A 17,437-nucleotide genomic window follows, 5' to 3' on the forward strand; every position below is an offset into this window, starting at 1 on the left:
ACAGAACAGAGACAAAGTAGAACAGACATGGAAACAGAACAGAGACAAAGTAGAACACTCAAGTTAGAACACTACAAAAGTGGCGCCTACAGCTCAGCACCGGCAAAACCGTTACAGCAGCATACTATCTCTGCAACAGAGACGCCAAGAGGGAACTGGAGGTATATGCCATTGCTGACCACAAGCGTCTGGAGTCCCAGCAAGCCCCTAAATACCTTGTCGTGCGTCTGGATCGGACACTGTCCTTCAAACAACACCTCGAAGATGTCAGGGCAAAGACAACATCAAGGGTTGCGCTGATCCGACGCCTCGCTGGTACAACCTGGGGAGCCACTGCCAAGACCCTTCGGATATCCACCCAAGCCCTGGTCTTCTCGGCAGCGGAGTACTGTGCCCCAGTCTGGAGCAGAAGCCCACACGTGAAAAAGGTTGATGCGGCTACTAACAACGCCCTCCGGATCATCACTGGATGCCTGAAGTCTAGACCAGTCTTCCTGCTGCCAGTCCTTGCAGGAATCGCACCAGCTGGCCTACGACGAGAGGCTGCCACTCTCGCCCTAGCAAGGAAAGCAGTGAAGCATGACTGGCACACCCTACACAACACCACAACAACAACAGCACCTATGAGCAGACTCCTACAGTCCCGCCACCCCTACAACAAGGTGGCACAAGAGATGCTCCGTTCCACCACTGAGGACCTGTCCAGAAATGGATGGCTGGCGGCAGCCTGGAAGAGAGAGTGGGAGAGTGCTGGGCCAACCTGCATCCACGACTACATCTGGGATCCAGGAGATGGCGCCACAGGAGACGATCTTCCACGCCGGCAATGGACTCTGCTGAACCGTTTAAGAACTGGGGTCGGTCGCTTTAAAGCGTGAGGTGCAGAATCAGCAGTGTGCTCTTTTCGTTGCTAGGCGTTGCTAGACATTGCTAGGCGTTACAATGCGTACCCAGACAGGACTCTCTACATTTTGAGACTGCAGAGCCTGGCTGCAGAAAAAACAAACCTAATCAACTATTCATCACTATGTGCCACTATTTCTTATTTTTAAAAGTACCCCTTTTTATTTTTTGTCTAAAGAAATCCATTGTTTTCTCTTCCTGGATTACTAATCCATGAGTTGTGTCACTCTACACCCCGAAAAAAGAAAATCTAATTTGAACCACAGTGATGTCATGTGGAGAAGTTCTACTTGTGTTCTATTGTGTCTCTGTTCTGTTTCCATGTCTTCTTCTTTCGTGTAACGTCAGAGGTCCAACTCCGTATCTTGTAGCCATGCCCTTAACTCTGGTCCCACGTCAAAGAGGCTGGCTTCCGAGGGTGGTCTGTATAGGGGGCAGAGGGTGGTCTGTATAGGGGGCAGAGGGTGGTCTGTATAGGGGGCAGAGGGTGGTCTATATAGGGGGCAGAGGGTGGTCTGTATAGGGGGCAGAGGGTGGTCTGTATAGGGGGCAGAGGGTGGTCTGTATAGGGGGCAGAGGGTGGTCTGTATAGGGGCAGAGGGTGGTCTGTATAGGGGGCAGAGGGTGGTCTGTATAGGGGGCAGAGGGTGGTCTGTATAGGGGGCAGAGGGTGGTCTGTATAGGGGCAGAGGGTGGTCTGTATAGGGGGCAGAGGGTGGTCTGTATAGGGGGCAGAGGGTGGTCTGTATAGGGGGCAGAGGGTGGTCTGTATAGGGGGCAGAGGGTGGTCTGTATAGGGGGCAGAGGGTGGTCTGTATAGGGGGCAGAGGGTGGTCTGTATAGGGGGCAGAGGGTGGTCTATATAGGGGGCAGATGGTGGTCTGTATAGGGGGCAGAGGGTGGTCTGTATAGGGGGCAGAGGGTGGTCTGTATAGGGGGCAGAGGGTGGTCTATATAGGGGGCAGATGGTGGTCTGTATAGGGGGCAGAGGGTGGTCTGTATAGGGGGCAGAGGGTGGTCTGTATAGGGGGCAGAGGGTGGTCTGTATAGGGGGCAGAGGGTGGTCTGTATAGGGGGCAGAGGGTCAGGATGTGGTCAACAGTCTGCTCAGGGTCTCCACACTCACATGCAGCGCTGTCTGCCAGGCCCCACTTCTTTAATGCTGCCAACTTTTTGGGAAATTAGCTTATTTGCCATCTACCCTGGAGTTAGACAAGCAGATACATACTCTTTTCTAATATCACCGACATCTAAGAAGGGAGATCCCCCCCTTGAATGGCCCTTCTAAGGTTTCTCTCCTCCACATTGCCTGTGGTGCATTTTTTCCTATTGCTAGGTTTTAGTGAGTTTTTCCTTACCTTCGCGTGGGGTATGTCTGGGAGTGCTGCATTTATTTTGCATTTATTTTAAATTATGGTGTCCTTGTTTTGTTCTTGACTTATTGTGATGTTTCTTCTTGACTTGTTTAAAGAAGACGTGTCCGGCCCATGGGGACATTAACGTGTGTTGTCGGGCCTTACAAATAAATTTGATTTGATTTGATTTGATTCTTCTCTGTGCATGCATTAGGTTTAGGGAACAGCCGCACCGTTAGCCTAGCTTAGCGTCATTCACTGGAAGTAGGTGTGCCAGTGTAGCCTTTCCCAACAGTCACGAAATACACTCCAAATACAACTCCAAAACTTTCCTGTAAACATGTTGTGACCTGTGTATTTACCACGTGGAGAAATTAAATAAAAATAATTAGACATTTTCGTTTTCTAAGCAGATATATACTCAGAACTATTTCTTGCCGAACCACTGCTGCCTGGGTGCAGTGATCTCATCACCTCAAAAGCCCTGTTGTTTTTTGAAAAACTGGGCTTTTGAGGTAATGAAAAAAAGTTGGCGTGTTCCTTTTAAAGCTCAGAAAAATGCACAATGTGATCAGCCTCTAAATGTGCAGCTTCCAGCTAATCTCTCTGTGCTCTACAGGTGACAGACATGATGGTGGCCAACAGCCACAACCTGATAGTCACAGTGAAACCAGCCAATCAGAGAAACAACGTGGTGCTCCGCGGGAGTAGAGTCTCGGCTGGAAACACCTCCATGGGGTCGGCTAGTTCCACGGGCTCCGTCCCGTCACATGACTCACCAAGCCCCGCCTCCCAGAACAACCCCATCACTGCCAGGTAACAATGGAATGAAACAGAAGTGGCCTTATTGACTTCATAGCCATATTGGTCCACTTGAATGCAGTGAGGGTTTACGGATGTAGACGTGCCTGTTCACTGTTCAATGTTAAAACGTTGCTATAGAAATATCACTTCAAAACCAATATAGAACACATATGTGTTGTATTGTATTGTAATTAATCTGTGTATATCTTTAATCTTTAATCTACATCTATTTTAATTTTAAAAACCGGGCTATCATGATTGTTAGTATTATGTCGGTAATAGCCCTGTGATTTATAGTGGATTTCTACTGTAAATGTTTGTATGTCATGTCAAAAAAAAAAAAGAAAAATAAAAAATCACAAAAAAAAAATATATATATATATATAGAATATAGACAATATAAACTCATGATTACCTGTTTTTCACCACCATAGTTTGTGTTTTGAAATATATGCAAGTGAATTAATCATCTGCTCATTGAAATCTGTTCATAGATCTAAGAAAATAAAGATGACGGTGAATAAGATGAATACAGCTTGACGGATATATCCATAGATATAAAACAGTAGATGCCGTCCTCCATCTTACCTGGGTCTCTAAGCTTTTTGCCTGAGTATTGTTTACAATATACACCTATGGGCAGCAACTATTGTTGTTGGCTGTGCCGCGCCTATTAGCTGTACTAAAAGGACACTGGGAAGGCTGGCATCACTTTCCACACGTCAGTATAGAGTAGATTAGAGAGAGATTTTTTATAATTTTTTTTTATACATATGGGTCAACTAAAACTACAAAAAGTTAGTGAACTAGGTAACGAACCAGCTGAGTCAAATGTTATTGCTGATTGCTCTCAACAGCATTGATATGTTAGCTAAACAAAGAAGTTACAGTATAACCAGCAAACGTTTAAATGTTAACTAAGCTCATTTAGAGCTCAAAGGTAATAAATATATTAATATACAGTAGATGTGTCTCTGGTTGTAATTGGCTGCCAATATAGGCCTACATACAAGATATTTCTTAATGTAGTATATTAGCCATTCAGAATACCAACTTACATGTTAAGCTCGGGCAAATTTGCTAAATCATTGTCTATAATATAAATGCACAATTATAGAGGTTTTAATGAGATTATCTCCATGGTTGAAGGCATTCGTTGGAGCTATTATAATAAAAATGCTACCAGAGGTTTTGTTTTTTGGTTAACTATAGGCAAGGCATAGTAAGGCCCATATACTGTAAGACAGGCACAGTTGTCTTACACGTATTACTTGGCATAAAAAACCTTATTGGTGTACTGGAAGAAAAATACAAGATTATAAAGACCATTGGTTCCAATTACAGCAAGTTTAGCACTGGACCCAGGTAAAATGGCTGCCATATGGTCCCATTCCAAAATGTCACTTGATTATGATGACACATTGCATCTACTGTTATTATGGATATATCCGCCTTTTACAGAGAATAAATACATAAAGCATACACTGCTCCGTGTTTTTGTTTGTATAAAGACATGTTGATCTACTCAACATTGTTTTAATTTGAAGGATAGGGATATTTATTTGTGGGAGACAGAAATATGATATTTCATTTCAACCTTTATTTAAAATCGTAGGCATCTGAGGTTTCCCTCATTTACAGAAACGACGACTGTACAGTACATAATAAAAACAATATTCACAGAAATGTAAACACCAGAGTAAAAAATAAATGAAAAACGTTTCAAAATAATAAAAAAAATATCAACTAAAACAGTTACAGGTAGTCACACAATGGTCTGAAATCATACGTTTAAACATTCCAAGGGAAGGGAGAACCTCCAATTTCAGCGTGAGTTGAAGGACATTCCATGAGTTAGAGGCATCAAAGGAAAAGGCTGACTTCCCTACTGTAGCTCAGAACAAATCTGAGGAACCCTAAGAACCATCCAGTCATTCAATCGACTTGAATAGGTTCCAATATTCCAATCTAACAGTGAGGAGATATACACAGGTTGTTTACCAATAAGGGCTTTAAAAATAAATCAATAAATACCAGTGTTTGTTGCGCCTTTCTGCAAGAGAAGGCCAACCCACCCTATCATACAGGACACAATGGTGAGTATCATATCTGTCACCAGTTATAAATCTGAGAGCTGAGTGATCCAGAGGTTTAAGAGTTGATGCCGCAGCGCATGCCTATAAATTACATCACCATAGTCCAAAACTGATAAGAAGACTGATTCAACTATTCTTTTTCTACTAAATAGAGGAAAATTGGATCTGTTTCTGTACAGGAAACCAATTTTCTGTCGCAGTTTAGAGGCAAGATTGTCCACATGGAACGTAACTCAGACATGTCAGACAAGAAGATAGATACCAAATTCCTCGCTGTGCGTTCAGCTTAGCACAAATTAATGGACGCAGATACGGACTAGCTAGCTGTTGGCCAAAAACACCTCTCTCTGAGTTGTAAGCTAGGCTAGTGGTCCGTATCCATTTCCATTAATTTGTGCTAAGCTAGGCTAGCTTGCAGCTTTCTACTGAACGCACAGAGAGGAAATTGGTATCTATCTTCTTGTCTGACTCTGGAGAAGTAATTTCACATAATGTTGGCGTGTTCCTTTATTAACTGAATTGTGCAAAAAGAGGAAATGTGTTTCCTCACATAAACACCTTACATTTCTAATTGCAAGTTCTTTATACCAAGTAGTTTTTCGATGTAAGTTAGGTGTTTACATTTTGGCCGTGTCGTTCCCACAGCAACAGCATCGCCGAGGGCGACAGTGATGATGACGAGGATGACGGTGACCTCATCATCGAGAGCGACGGCCTGCCGCACTACATGCCACACCACCGCGTGACCAATGGCGACAACGGTAACCACGGTGACTCGCTCAGCAACAAGCACATCTCCACGACGACAACGAGGACCATCCCCCAGAGCGTCTCGATGCCCAATAGTGTCGGAGTATCACAGAGTGACAGTTCGCTTGCCACACCCACTCACAATGGAAGCCCCGCCCACACAGCCAGTAGCAGTAGCCAAGAGAGCATGAGAGAAGACGGCAACGTTATTACACTGTAACCATGACAACAAAGACAACAACTATGACGACCACAAAAACATTGTGTCAGCAGCCAAGAGAGTAACGTTATAACGCTGTAACCCTGAGGTAGGACAGACCAGTAGATGATAGAACAGAGCAGAGCAGAAACAGCCAGCGTGAGAGAAGACGCCGACATAATGACGCCGTCTCTACGGTGTATCGGTGCCGTTCCTGCTCTGTTCTGTGTCTGAGGTTCCCTTGGCAACCAGCCCCCTCGAGTCTCATAGATGACAGCAATGCCGTGACACGGTGATGAACAACGAAATATCAGGATCCACCAAGTATCCCCCCACAGAATTATAATGCTGTAACCATGACGACTGCAAAACACTGCAACTACGAAAATGACAGAACACTGTAACACATGCAATTTCTGAACACTGTCACCACTACAACTACAGAACACTGTTACCTTAACGAATACAGACCACAGTAACCATGACAGTGACGGGGTAGCATTTTAGAATGGGCAGTGCACTCCCTTTAGCGTCTGTCTTTGTTGAGACAGTAGGCAGGCTGAGAGGGAGACAGAGGAGATGCAGTGACTATTGTATTCTATTATTTTCTATTGAGACAGTATGAAGGCTGAGATGTAGACACAGTTGTTAACTATTCTATTCTATTCTATTCTATTCTATTGAGACAGTGGAGGCTCATGTTCAAGGAATAGACCTAGACGCTATAGCCTGTTGGATTTAATTTGGACCTATAGTCACTATGATGATGTGAACTCAAACTCATATAAACACAATTATTAAATGATGGTATGAACTCAGTCTCATATAAACACAGTTATTAAATGATCAAACTCAAACTCATACTAAATTATGGTATGAACTCAAACAAGACAAACACAGGAGACATTCTTGCCAACTCTCTACTTAGGGTTTTAAAGTAACGTTTAATTTGGTCTAAAGACTCTAACCTCAACATGTCAATATGCTAGACCATGTTGGGGGTCTCTTTAGGTACTACTGAACTAGAGAATGAAAACAGGTCTCCATTACAATTTAATATTTTTGGTTGGCTACACATTTGTTTACTTTTGGATCACAGATTGGGCCTTTAAACAAAGAATGAGGCGCTTGATTAAAGCTGCAATATGTACAATTCTCCAATCACATTTGAGTTTTTCTACTGTTAAACAAACATACAAGATTCCCTTTGAGCTTCTCTGATTGGTTAGAAGGAGGAGCCTGGCAGTGAAACGTTGTGATGGAATATCTCCACACTGCTGCTACACTGGTCATTTGGTCAATGAAACTCACTCACAGTTAGCGTTAAGATAGATTTGGGGCCAAATTCAAACAAAACGCATTGTAGTTTTAATCTTAGAGTGATGTCTCTACTTAAGCTGCTGCTGTCACTGAGGACAAATTAAATACACCTTGAATCTCTGTAATATCTGAAGATAGATTTTTGACCAAGTGCGTTGTCAATTACAACTAAAGTGATTGTAATATATTACAGCCTACACTGTACAACATGCACACATACTCACTACCATGTACTGGCTTGTATGATTGTTTTAATTATTATTTTCATGTAATAAATGTATAAAAGTACAAATGACAGTGTAAGATTATAAAAACAAGGGACTTTTGATTACCTGGGAGAATTTTTTTAATGTAAAAGAACATTTTATAAATGTGTAAAATATGGAGAGTATTTTTCTTATTCTTGTACTTTTAATTTGTATATGAGAAGAGATGGGGTGGAGTTTTAAACAAGGCAGGGGTATTGAGCAGAGCAAAATGTGGTAGAGCCTCATGTGAAAGGGATACCTTGATGTTTTAAAGGGATATTGTGACAGTTTGAATTTCAGCATCTTCTTTTTCTTAGCTTGTGGCTAGCGATAACCTTTGGTTTGAATGAGAAACGCTAACAATGCTGACTTGCCATTTGTTCGATACCAGTACAATAGATTTAGCTATAGGCTACTCCGTAAGTGTTTGGGGAAAGATAAGACTAAAATTCAAAAAGTCACAGAGTTCCTTTAAGGTTCACATAGTAGGCAGTAGACTATCATAACTTGGCTTTTAACTGTGCAATAGAAACATTTTACTCTTTTACCATGGGTTTTCCCGCCATTTCACATCCCTAGTTGAATATAACTAAATGGCCGCCTGGTGGGAGGTATGATGTCAGGACAAAGCAAGATGTGTCCCCAACTACATTCAACTTTTGAACCAATGAAATTCAGCATTCAGACCATGTGACTCTAAAACTCTCCATTGAAACCAATACTGATGGTATTCTCTGATTACAGCATTCAGACCCTGTGACACTAAAACTCCAAACACCTAAGTTGGTTTGAAATGGTCTGAGTTAGAAGTGAAATTGTTGATTTTGTACAGCATTTAGACAGTAGAAGGGGACACACTGGTATGTATGCACAGTTATAAGCTATGAGCGTAAGACATTACAATGCAAAAGATATCTTTGTAATATTCGAACATGGAACACAACTTGCACTCTGAGCCCTCTGGTAAAATGTCTACATGTATGTGTGTGTCAGAGAGAGGGAGATGGTGAAATATACATGTACAGTACTGTGTGTCTCAGAGAGAGAGAGAGAGAGAGAGAGATGGTGAGATATCTACATGTATGCGTGTCTCAGAGAGAGATGGTGAAATATCTACATGTATGTGTGTCTCAGAGAGAGAGAGAGATGGTGAAATATCTACATGTATGTGTGTCTCAAGAGAGAAATGCCAAGAAATACACTCATTATAGTGTATCTGTAGGCAATTGAGTACTCTAAACTCTTAACCCTTTCACTACCACACTACATAAGGTTAACCCTTTCCCTACCACACTACAGACGGTTAACCGTCTGTAGTGTGGTAGTGAAAGGGTTAACCTTCTGTAGCATGGTAGTGAAAGGGTTAGGGGTTAACCCTTTGTCGTGTGGCAGTGAAAGGGTTAACCTGCTGTATTGTCACGGTGAAAGGGTTAACCCTTTGGTAGTGTGGTAGTGAAAGGGTTAAACCGGATAATGACTCAGAACACTGTCTCCTTCTGCGAGACGGTCCACAGAGGGATGTATTGAGTTTTAAGACGGAGGTATCTTAAGCAGTGTCAAGGCCTTCTATGTTTGCCCTATGGTGGGATGCTGCTCAGGGGCCAGAATATGAATATGTGGGCTTGGATGTAACTAAACTGTGAATGTTATATGGAGATAAATTATGCTGATTATCAAATCACAATATTATGGTAATAAAATATTATGAAAAGCAACACATTTATGGTTGTTTATTAAACAGCTTTTTCTTTTTTATAAGGTGTCCGTTGTATAGGGTAGAAAAACAGGTGAGAGTTTTTTCTGGGTTTGCTTCTAATGGTAACGTCTCCAGCGTTGATGGCGAGCGCCTTGCCCACTACACCACCTAGCCGCCCTTGGATTTGTTATACTTTTTTCTTCTTTTCCATCATTGTCGCAGCCTATTGACCCCTCATTCTTCCAACCTATGGTGCGAGAGTCCCTCGTTATGGGAGGGTATGGAAGAGAATGATGTAATGTCCCTAATTTTGGGGGGAGGGTATAACTAAGTGAATGATTGTCTCCCAACACTGTTTGACTCTGATGAAGACGCACCCTGTCGAAACGTTAGTTGTAAATAAAGTTTAGTGCCTTTAATGTGCTCCAGTGGTCTACGGTACTTTAGTTTAGACTAAAGCTCTGATGTCTTTCCCAGATTAAAGCTTAGCAAGGTGCCTTTTCCCTTTTCCCCTATTGCCCCATTTCCCTAGCCCTCTTGATTCTAAAGCGACCTTGCGTTTCATGAAAGGCGCTATAGAAATTGTATTTATTATTATTATTATTATTAGACATTTATGGGGGCCAGTTTCGAATTGCAGCCTCCCGTAGGTGCTCTTTGAGAGTGGTTTTGAAAGTGGGTAGTGATTCACATTACTTTACAGCTTTGGGTAGGGCGTTCCACATTGATGTGGCATAATTGCAAAACGTGTTTAGTCCCTTGTTTGAGCTGAATCTGGGTTGAACATGATTTGTGGAGCTCCCTCTGGTGTTGTGGTCGTGGTATTCACTGACCTTTGGGAAGTATTTCGACATGTACATGGGTACCTTAGTCGTGTTAGACCAGGCCCATTGCAAGTTGCTGTACTCTGTCGTCTACTAGGTTGTCAAAATGGGCAGGGGTGAGTATTTGTATTTGTTCTGTCATGTACAGAGGTCTATCGACCATATAAGATAGTAACTGGGCAGGTGGTACATGAGCAGAAACAACCCCCTCAGTAGAAAAATGCTTTTAAAAAAAAAAAACAGTCCCGGGTAGGCAGATAGTAAACAAAGACGTTTTCAAATGGTAAATTGGGTTTTATTGTAATGTGGGGGTTTCAACCCACGGCCTTTTCCCAAAGGGAAAAGGGATGTTATCAGTGGGGATTTCAACCCACAACACACACAAAGGAAAAGGGTAAGGGGAGAACAAACAAAGTGAAGAACAATAATAAGCAAGGCAAACCCGAACCACACAACCACATGCCACGTGATTGGCAATCTGGGACCGAAGGAACACCACTCTAACCATGCAGTTCACCGTGTAGGACGAATCTAATATGGCCAACAATATACCTACCCCCCACAGGGTTTGGTCCACGCAGGCAGCACATAATCAAAAGTCCACATACCGTGGCAATTGGCATAACCAGCAAAGTAATAATTACTACACAAACAGTGGCAACCAGAGGCCACCTCACTCCACTTGGTCACTGGCAAAATGACACCATGACGCGCCGAGACGTGTGTGTGCTGTCAGGTATTTGGCTACCCATCCCTCTTGATGTGACTGCCATCAGCTGTTATTCATTAGGCAATCAGCACTCTTCAGTAGGGATGGGCAGCACCTGACAGGGAGAGAAGAGACAGCATTAACTCCCATGTTCAACACACACACATCATATACAAAACATGACACATTAAATATACTAACCTGATGTTCAGAAGGTGTCATAAATACAGTAATAATGGTAATGACCAACCCACGTACCCAGGTACGTCACACCTCCCCCATAAGAGCGAACCTGTAGGGTTAGCAAAACATTATTACTTATTACCCAACATCCGATTAGTACCACACACCAGGGAAAACAGAAACAACAGAAAAAAAAAAAAAATTCTCCTCCCACAATCACCCACCAATGGGCACACCAGCACCACACAGGCCTAGAAAACCCAGCCTCCACCGCTTTAGAGCGAGCAATTGCTCGGGCGACACTGCTTCACGAATGTAAAAATGAGGTGGATACGATCCAGGTGATATGTCTTTCATCATCATCTCTCCAATAGATGGTTCGGGAATTACCAGCTGCCCCTGAACGCTACATACAGCAACCTCTTCCATCTCGCCAACAGATGGCCCCTTGTCCTCGGCGAGAGCCTCGCCCCCGACAGATTCACTCAACGTCAAAACTTGAGTTCGCTCCCCGGCCTGTGCCTTGGTGACAACACAAGCAGAAAACACATTGGGGTGATTATCAAGCAATTCATCACAACACAAGTCAGTCAATGGAGCCTTTTCAACCCCCACTACAGGAATCACACTCTCCCCAGCGAACTTGTTCCCCATGACAAAATCAACACTCACACCTTTTGGTTTCTGGGCTGACTTCGTGATTTTGTCCTGTCGCTTCCTCAGCGTACGACATCCTTTTACCACATGGCCTGTCTCTTTACAATAATTGCACACCACCGGTCTCCTAGACGGCGGCGAGCGTGGCCGGATTGCTGACTCAATCAACGCATCGCACAGAACTTTCCCCCCAGCTATATCATTTCCCATGATAAAATCAATTCCGGCTACCGGAAAAGAGGAACGAACCGCCACGGGAAAACAACCTGTGACTAGTTTTGACCTCACATGTATCATATGTAACGGAGCGGGCGTGTAGCCCATCTCTATCCCGCACACAATAGCACTTGTATTACAAGACGACTCCACACTTAACGGCAATACATCCGCCAGCATAAAGGACTGTGAACCACCTGTATCATGAAGGATCCTCACCTCGCGCTGGTCACAGACCTTACCCGACAGTGACACAAAACCAGAACATATAAAAGGATCAAAACAACTGTCCGGTTTCCCCCGCCCAGGGCGTGAGACAGTGCTAACCAACCCCACCACCCTTGGTTCCTGAGCTGGCCTGTCAGTATTTTGCCGATTGCGCACAAATGCATAACAGTCCGCCGCCAAATGACCTGGCTTGCTACAATAATTACAATGTCTCTTTTCAGACGGAGGCGAGCGTGGTCGAAATGATCGCTCGTCGCCTCCTACACACACATCATTTCGCACAGAACCATGTGATGCAGAAACATTTTTGTAGATCATTGCCAACTCGTCACACAAAACTGCAGCTTCCTGGAGGGTAGAAACCTTTCGCTCCTCCAACTGTATTATCATGTGTTCGGGCACAATTTTTTTAAATTGTTCCATGAGGATTAACTCGCTCAAAGCCTCGACCCCATCCACCTTACACGCTTCACACCAACGAGTGAACACCATCCGTTGTTCATGGGAAAATGCCACATGTGTTTGCGAGGGAGCTTTACTTAGTCCCCTAAACCGCTGCCTATACGCCTCCGGCACCAGTTCATATACGCGCAAGACAGCACCCTTCACTTTCTCATATACCATGCTGTCCTCCTTTGATAAAAACTGGCATGCGTCCTGAGCCCGACCCGTGAGCTTATATTGCACTAATAGTGCCCACTGATCCTCCGGCCAATTCGCAGCCCCCGCTACCCGCTCAAAATTAACAAAAAATGCTTCCACCTCAGATTCACGAAAAACAGGAACCATAGCAATATGTTGCCCAACATTAAAACTGCCCTGGCAACTTTCAGATGAGGGCGAAGAAGAGCCAACACTCTCCAGCTCCATCCTCTTCAGTGTAATCTGGAGCTCTCTATCTCTCTCCTTCTCCCTTCCTCGCTCTTCCCTGTCTCTCTCAGCTGCTCTGTCCTCTCTGTCTCGTACAGCCGCTTTGTCCTCTCTGTCTCGTACAGCTGCTCTGTCCTCTCTGTCTCGTACAGCCGATTTGTCCTCTCTGTCTCGCTTTGTCCTCTCTGCTTTGTCCTCTGTCTCGTACAGCTTTGTCCTCTCTGTCTCGTACAGCTGCTTTGTCCTCTCTGTCCTCTCTGCGCAACAGAGCTCTCTCCTCCATCTGGAGACGGGCAAAACGCAGACTAGAGCGCGCATGGCCAGAAGACGTGGAGTCTTTATCCGAATCGCCCGCGCCCTCACTTCCAACTCCGGCCGTACTACCATTCCTCCTAATAGCACCACCTTCCGGGTTAAGATCACGTAAGGGAGAGTCAACCCATTCGCCAGTGTGTGCAACCTCCTGATCACTATGACTCACTACTCCCTGAGCCGTGCTAAACACCTGTTGCTCCACCAACCCCGCTATTACAGCTGCCTTCATATCCGCCTTGGATTGGGAATTTTGCACAGTAATATCATAATGCCTAGCAATAAGGCCTAATTCCGCCTTAGTGCAACCTTCCACCTGATCCTCTGTCGGATCCGCCACGAAGGCTTCAAAAACAAACGCAGACGCAGCCATATTATGTTTTTATGCGTGCGTAAAAAAAATATATACACATATATATCACGTCCTCACTTAATTAACCATGACCGTGCACAATAATAATAGACACATTCTGCTTTTATACCTCTTAACCAAAACAATCCAACTGACCACATCTACTAAATGAAAATAATAACAAATGGTCCTAACCACTCAACTAGGAGTCACCTGTGTCACTCTAGCCTATCCCAGATAAACTACTCCACTACCTGGATGAAAGGCTACACATATCTTCAGCCGCTTACCGATTTCATTGCGCGCTCCACCGGAATCGCGGCTCGTGCCCCCCACCCTCTAGCCAAGCAGGTGACCCCCCCCCCTGTTACCTATGTGGCAGAAAAATAGAATGGTTAAGAGCATCACAACAATAATGGTTTACATCAATCAACTGTGCACGGACAATGGACCCCACTAACTTACCAATTTAGAAAACGCTATCTTATTACACCTGATATGCTTCAATCGACAAGTCACCCCGTTATTTTACCAACAAGGAACCATACAATTGCGCAAACTTAACGAGCCCCCATGTCATGTACAGAGGTCTATCGACCATATAAGATAGTAACTGGGCAGGTGGTACATGAGCAGAAACAACCCCCTCAGTAGAAAAAAACAGTCCCGGGTAGGCAGATAGTAAACAAAGACGTTTTCAAATGGTAAATTGGGTTTTATTGTAATGTGGGGGTTTCAACCCACGGCCTTTTCCCAAAGGGAAAAGGGATGTTATCAGTGGGGATTTCAACCCACAACACACACAAAGGAAAAGGGTAAGGGGAGAACAAACAAAGTGAAGAACAATAATAAGCAAGGCAAACCCGAACCACACAACCACATGCCACGTGGTTGGCAATCTGGGACCGAAGGAACACCACTCTAACCATGCAGTTCACCGTGTAGGACGAATCTAATATGGCCAACAATATACCTACCCCCCACAGGGTTTGGTCCACGCAGGCAGCACATAATCAAAAGTCCACATACCGTGGCAATTGGCATAACCAGCAAAGTAATAATTACTACACAAACAGTGGCAACCAGAGGCCACCTCACTCCACTTGGTCACTGGCAAAATGACACCATGACGTGCCGAGACGTGTGTGTGCTGTCAGGTATTTGGCTACCCATCCCTCTTGATGTGACTGCCATCAGCTGTTATTCATTAGGCAATCAGCACTCTTCAGTAGGGATGGGCAGCACCTGACAGGGAGAGAAGAGACAGCATTAACTCCCATGTTCAACACACACACATCATATACAAAACATGACACATTAAATATACTAACCTGATGTTCAGAAGGTGTCATAAATACAGTAATAATGGTAATGACCAACCCACGTACCCAGGTACGTCACAGTTCATACAAAGAACAAATACAAAAATGTTAAAAGCAGAGTCAAGAGACCCAAATGGCCTCCACTTGAGGCCTCCACTTGATTCAGAAAATACATTAAACAAAAAACAAAAACATGTTCGCTTTTTATGAGAACATATTGAAGACAATGAAAAAAAACTGTACAAATCACAGAAATACTGCCCGAAAATATGTTTTCTATCTACGTTCAACTGCGTTTGTAAACATTTAGAGAAGTAAATGTTATTGCATTATTTTGATAGTCATTCCAATGAATCACGCCCCTTAGATTTTATGTAAATGTAAATATATTTGAAAGAAAGCTAAGCTAGCATGTGCACTTCCTATTTACACAGTACAAAGTATTATTATACGCAGGGTCTCTTACTCTTATCAATCCCAGTTATTCCATTATATTGTGTCATATTTATTAAATGTCTGTCTGCATGATTCCCCCCCCCCATTATTTATGTGTTTTTTTACTTATTTTAAGTTGCCTGTAATGTCAACATCATTGCAAATTAAGGAAAACCTCATTGATTCTTTAGAGAGTAAATAATGGTAGCCTACCTCAAAACTGTACTTAAGTACACCGCTTTGAGTAGTAAAGCAGTTGCGTTTCTGGGCACCCCTACAATTGCATGTCTGATACGTCAGGCAGAAAGTAAAGGCTGAAAAATAATCGGATTCCCGCTAAAAATTGGACTCCATCGCATATCAACAAGAGGGAAGAAATGTATGCTTAAGTTAAAAGTAAAAATCTAGAGAGATGATGAAACATATCGCAGCGCAACGCAGCATGATAAAGTATTGGGGAGTATTTCAATTAGTTCAGCTATACTTAAATTCTTAGCAGTTTCTTTTGGTTGTTAACTACTTTTGGTTGTGTTATTTATGCAATTAACTACAAAATACAAATTTCTTTAAAATTGTTGCATCATTTGTTTCCTCTCATTTCATGCTGATTATATTATAATAATGTATCATTGGCCTCTCCTTAAAGGAACACGCCAACACTACTGTCTTCTCCAGAGTCAGACAAGAAGATTGATACAAATTTCCTCTCTGTGCGTTCAGTAGAAAGAGGTGTTTTTGGCCAACAGCTATAGGTTATGGGTCCATATCCATATTAGTTTGTGCTAGGGCTGACCCTGATTAGTCCAATAGTCGACTAATTGATCGAAAGGAGCCGTAGTCGACTGCCAAATTTTGTATCATTCTTTCCAAAAGCAAAGAGGCCTAGAAGCGTGGCTAATGGCGTGGAGAGGCTAACTGCCTAAGAAACGGGCACAGAGGCACTGAAAGAGGATTTCACCATCTAATGAACACACTAGACTAGACAAATATCAAGATGTATCCATCAGTGGACCAATTGCATGATTTCGCAGAGGACAAGACAGACAGGACAGTCGACTCCTTCAGACATTAAGCACCCCCAACAGCCCAAAAGAAAAAGAAAAAAATATATTATTTTACCAGTTGACTATCTGCACATTTTGGCCAATCAAAGTCGACTATACAAATCCTTAGTTGGGGACAGTCCATATTAGTTTGTGCTAAGGTAGTCTAGCTAGGAGCACGATATTAGTTGTGTCCTGCTACGACCTGTACATGACAACATCCCTGCAGTATTATCTGGCCTTGCGAGATCAGGTCAGGGGAGAATGCCTCTTGCACAATACCTGCCAATAGAGGCCTTTACCTTACTCGCATGGAATGTTAGTTTCTCTTTCCTCCAATGTGGCTTGGTTATTCCTAATGTCTGTGCAGTGGTAGAGTAGGTAAAACACAGGAAAAGCATAGTATTACTTTTCCACTGTGACTTGTTTACAAGATCCAGTAATAATACACCAAAGTATTACGGTACGGTGGTGTAGTGGTTAACACTGTCGCCTCACAGCTAGAAGGTCCTCCGGTACCCAGGTGGGGTATCTCCTGGGCCTTTCTGTGTGGAGTTTGCATGTTCTCCCCGTGCTCGCAAGGGTTTCCCCTCCCGATAAGATAAACCCAATGGAAAAACATGCACAACAGATTGCCAACACTGACGCGTCCCTGACGAAGATGGACAGGAGCACTTGGATTGGTCCCCGGGGCGGCGGGGCGCGGTCCCTCGCCGACGCCCCTACCTGCTCCCGGCTGCCCTTGGGGGGAAGGACGATGGGATGGGTCAAGTGCAGAGACTCAATCGCATCGGCGACCCCAAAAAAAATGCATGTGTTCCTGTGTGTGTGTGCAAGTGTGTCGTTGCATGCCGAATAAAGACTTCTAAAAAGTCCTGCATTATTATTATTATTGTTAAATCTGCGTGACAAATA

This window comes from Notolepis coatsorum (genome assembly GCF_963971535.1).
Source record: "Notolepis coatsorum genome assembly, chromosome: 6".
In the NCBI taxonomy this organism is placed as follows: Eukaryota; Metazoa; Chordata; class Actinopteri; order Aulopiformes; family Paralepididae; genus Notolepis; species Notolepis coatsorum.